The sequence below is a fragment of the Portunus trituberculatus genome, chromosome 21, assembly GCF_017591435.1.
Source record: "Portunus trituberculatus isolate SZX2019 chromosome 21, ASM1759143v1, whole genome shotgun sequence".
NCBI lineage: Eukaryota > Metazoa > Arthropoda > Malacostraca > Decapoda > Portunidae > Portunus > Portunus trituberculatus.
The window spans coordinates 1,729,839-1,734,838 of NC_059275.1; the positions used below are offsets into that span (position 1 = coordinate 1,729,839).

At 41.3% G+C, this 5,000-nt stretch overlaps 1 protein-coding gene across 1 annotated transcript in view; it reads left to right on the plus strand.

The window, feature by feature from the left end:
- The window catches only part of LOC123507259 (glutamate receptor ionotropic, kainate 2-like), a 273,210-nt gene that overhangs the window by 190,402 nt on the left and 77,808 nt on the right, over positions 1–5,000 (plus strand). The gene's annotated exons all lie outside the window — the stretch shown is intronic.

A 5,000-nucleotide genomic window follows, 5' to 3' on the forward strand; every position in this document is an offset into this window, starting at 1 on the left:
GTCATTCCTACCAGTGGCAGTCCCTGTATGAACAAAGCTACCTAGATTCACATATCACCTCTGTCCATGAATTTGTGTAATCTTTTGAAGCTCCATATCGAGTCCTCCCTAACAACGTGGTGAGTGAGTCCCTTCCATCCATCAACCACGAGACAGAAAAGCCAAAAAGAACATACCAAAAGACGAAAATAAGCTAAAACAGACAGGAAAACGAGAACATTTAGTCAGAAAACCATATACACATACAGACTCAAATAACATACAAGAGACAACATATATACAGAACACAGGAGGACACATGAGTACAGACAAGGCGGAGAGAGATACGTGTAAGAGAAAATTCAATACATAAACACAGAAATGAGTTACAGAGACACAGAGACACAGATGATCGAATGAATAAACCTACGTAAGAAGATACACTGACAGACAGAAAGACAGACAGACAAATTTACACAGACAGAAAAAAGGAAACGAGGAGAAAAAATAAATAACCAAACAAAGAAACGAAATTCCAGAGAGAAGAATAATGAAAGAAAGAAAAAAAAGAAGGAAGGAAAAGGAGGATAGAAAGATTTATGTTGAGATAAGTGAGTTCAAATGAGACGCCATTATGTGATGAGAGAGAGAGAGAGAGAGAGAGAGAGAGAGAGAGAGAGAGAGAGAGAGAGAGAGAGAGAGAGAGAGAGAGAGAGAGAGAGAGAGAGAGAGAGAGAGAGAGAGAGAGAGAAAGAAACTAAGAAAAGAAAGACAGACTGACAGACACACAGACAAATTTGCAGAAACAGAGAGAGAGAGAGAGAGAGAGAGAGAGAGATAATCACCACCACCACCACCACCACCAAACACACTCCCCCACATCACCTCCACGACTGTCGATCTCTGCGTCACCCTGCCACAATAAATCCTTCACATTCATCTCGGGCCGCACCGCTCGCCACTTTCTTGAGCTCCTTTATCACGCCTTCACCCCAACCCAGCCCCGCCTTAGTCCCGCCCCGCCCTGCCTTGCCCTGCCCTGCCCTCTCCTAGCCACTCCACCCAGTTTAGCCCCGCCCTGTCCCGCTTAAGTTTACCTTACTCATTTCACCTGTAATCAAAATTTTCTTCTTTTTTCATTAATTTATTTTTTGTTTCCATGTTTTTCGTTTTTTTTTTTTGTACCTGTTTGTCTCTTGTTTTCTTCCTCTTCCTCTTCCTTCTCATTCTCTTCCTCCACCTTCTCCTCTTCCTCATCCTTCCTCCATCGACATTTAATACTTGTTTTTCCTCATCCTCGCGATCTTCCTTCCTCTTTATACGCCCTTTTAACCTCCCTTCTCATCTCCTCTCACCTCACTTCTCCTCACCTCTCTTCTGTTCTTCCCCTGCTCTCACTTCACATGTTCCCTCCTCCTCTCTCATTACCTGTCACTCTCCCTCTCCCTCCTCCTTCATTTTAACATTTTACTCTTTACTTCTTATCACCTTCACCTTTATTACCTCCCTTCAGACGCAGCTCCCTCTCTCTCTCTCCCTCTCCCTCTCTCTCTCTCACCTGTCACGTTTACCTGTTCCCCTCACACCCGTACCTGTCACTTTTCCTCTTCTCTTACCTGGTGTGTCTTTTCTCATAATAAGCTCATCTGTTCCACTTATCATTGTTCTTTTTTTTCCTTTTGTATTGTCACTCATTGCATTCCTAGTCTGTTCCCATTTTCTCTCTTGTTCCTCCACTTCCTCCTCCTCATTTTCTTTTATTCATATGTATTATCCACCTTATCTCTCTTTCCCCTAATGCTCGTATGTTATCTTCCTTTTTGTCTTTCTCCCTTATCATTGTTTTTTCTAACTATTTATACTCTTTGTTATCCTTTTCTTCTTTTTTCTTATTCGCTTGTATTATTCATTTTGTCTCTCTTCTTCTTAATGTTCGTCTATTCTGTTCTATTTTCCCTCTTCTCTCCTTCATTCGACATTCTTTCTCTCATATTATCCACACTTCCTCCTATTTCTTCTCTCTCTTAACCTCTCTTCCTTTTATCTTTTTATCTCTTTCATCCTGTTTTATTTTGTCAATATTTCCTTCCATTCTCTTATCTTCGCCGTTTCAGTACTACCCAAAGCTCCCCTTCTGCCTCACTCTCCTATTTCCTTCCTTCTATTTCCTCTTCTTTACTCATCTATTCTTCCTTCTACTTTTGCTCTCTTTCTCTTTTTTTCATCCGTACCCAAAATTTCTTCCTTACTAATCTCTTCTTCTTGTTTCCTTCTTCCATCTCTTTATTTTCATCCTTTCATTCTTTTCCTATAATTTTTTACTCATCGATTTCTTCCTCTATTTTGTCCTCTTCTATTTTTCTATCCGGATCCAAAGTTCCTTCCTTGGTAACCTCTTCTTCCTGTCTCCTACTGTTTCTTCATTCTTTCATTATTTTTCCAGTGTTCCTTTGTTCATTCCTTCCTCTACTTTTGTTCTGTTCCTTTTTTTTTTTTTTACCACAACCTAAAGTTCCTTCCTTGGTAACCTCTTCTTCCTGTTTCTTTCTACTATTTTTCCATTCTTTCATTATTTTTCTACTTTCATTCTCTTTTCCCTTTCTTCTCCCGTACCCAAAAGTTTCTTATTTGATACTCTTTTCTCCCTTTCCTGCCTTTCTCATTCCTTTCTCTCACCTCTCATTCCGTCATTACTCTCTTATCAAATTCCTTTCTTTGAACCTTTATATCCTTCCTCCATCTCTTCATTTTTGCTTTTCTTTTCCTGCTTCTATCCTTCAAATGTTCCTTTTCTTACTCATTTCCTCCATTTTTTTTCTCTCCATCTCTTCTTCGAACTTTGATTTTTCTTGTACCTTTCCTTCGTTCCTCTCTCTCCCTTCCATCCTTTATACATTCCTTTATTTTCCATTTATTCTATTTTCTTACTATCGCTCTTTTTTTTTTTCGTAAACCCTTCCTCTTTATAGTATTTTTCTATTTTACTCGTTCTTCCTTATCTCCCTTAAATTTTTCCTCTTTCTTGTCTATTCTCTGTTATCGCTCTCTCCTTTGCTTCCTCAAACTTTTCCTCTATTTTTCCTGCCTTCTTCAACTTAAAGCTTCCATCATTTCCTTCTTTTCAGTTCAACTTTTCCTCTCTTCTTGCACCTTCTCTTCTCACACCTGCTCTCTTTCGTCCTTCTTTCTTTACCTTTCCTTTATTTGATCAAACCTTTTCTATTTTTCTCAGCTTCTACTCAGATCTTGTATCATTTCCTTTCTTTTCACTTCATTTTCCCTATTCTCGTACTTTTTTCCTCACACCTGCTCTTTCGTTTTTCTTTCTTCATTCTCCTCTCCTCCCTTTTCCCGTTTTTCTACTCAAATCTTTTATTTTATTTTTCTGTTTATCTTTACCTGTGTTCTCGTACTTCTCTCCATTACACCTGGTCTTTTTCGTCCTTTCTTTATCTTCCTTTACCTGCTCATATCTATCCTCTTCTTCCTTGCTTTTTTTTTCTCCTTCCATCATTTCTTCCGATTTAATTTCATCTTTTTCTTCTGTTCTCGTACTTTCTCTCCCTCACACCTGCTCTCTTTCGTCCTTCTTTCTTCGCCCTCCTTTGATCAGGCGACCCCAAAGCCTGCCCCTCATAGCAAGGCAACCAATACAGGGTTCCGCCACAATTACACGCGATGTCTCATGGTTTAGTGGATTACAGGATAAACACACCACTCAGTTGGCAGAATTCCCTCGTTACCGTAATGGTTTGGCGGAGGACGGTCCCCTTTCTTGCTTGTGTTCGTGACCTACTTCTTCTTGTTCCTCTTGTTCCTCTTCTTCTTCTTCTTCCTCCTCCTCACTTCCTGAATTCCCTCTTTTCCTTCCTTCCTTGGTTATGATTATTAATGGTAGGTTGTGGTGGTGTTGGTATTGATTGTTAAGAAGTGGTTTGTTGAAATGATGTGTGTGTGTGTGTGTGGTGTGTGGTGTGTGGTGTGTGTGTGTGTGTGTGTGTGTGTGTGTGTGTGTGTGTGTGTGTGTGTGTGTGTGTGTGTGTGTGTGTGTGTGTGTTTATTCATTAACGATTAATTGATTGGTTTATTTAAGGTGTGAACATATTCCTCTCCACACTCTCACACTCTCACACACTCTCACACACTCTCTAACTTTACATACTCTCCACTGCATCCCTCTCACACTCGCTTCCCTTCCCTCTTCCTCCTTCACACACTCTTTTCTTTCCTTTCAGCCACTTACACTCTCTCTTCTTTCACACATTCTCCTCCATCCACTGCATTCTTCACACACTCGCTTCACTTCCCTCCAATCCTTCACATATTCTCTTTCTTTCACTCAGTCACTTACACACTCCCTCACACGTTCTCCTCCATCCAGTGCATCCTTCTCACACTCGTTTTCCTTCCCTCTCCATCCTTCACACACGCTCTTCCTTCCCTTCAATCACTCGCACAATCTCTTTCTCTCCCTGCACTGACTCACACAATTTAAAAGTCCTCTTCCATCCTCACATACTCTCGCCCAACCTTCACACAAATTAAAAACACTCCTGCCACCCCGCTCACTCTCTCGCAGCCTGCAAGCACATCACAGCCTCTCTTCTTTCATTTTCACCCTTCAAAACTCCCTCCTTTCTCTCTCACTCATCTCATACTGGTTTCCTTCTCTCCCTTCCATCACTCAAAAATTCACCTCCTCCCATTCCACCTATCTCACGGTGTCTTCCTTCCCTCCCGCAGCCCACAAGATTACTGTCTCTTCTTTCCCTTTCATCCCTCAAAAACTTCCTTGCATCCACCTCACACTCATATCATAGTGTCCTCCGTCCCTCCCGCAGCACACAAGTAAATTGCAGCCTCTCTTCTTTCCTCTCCATTCTTCAAAAACTCCCTTCCTTTCTTCCCCCTTCCATCGATCTCACTGTCTTCCTCCCCTCCCTCAGCCTACAAACATATCACACCCTCTCTTCCTTTCTTTCCATCCCTCAAAACTCCCTCTCTTCCTTCCTTGGTTCTTT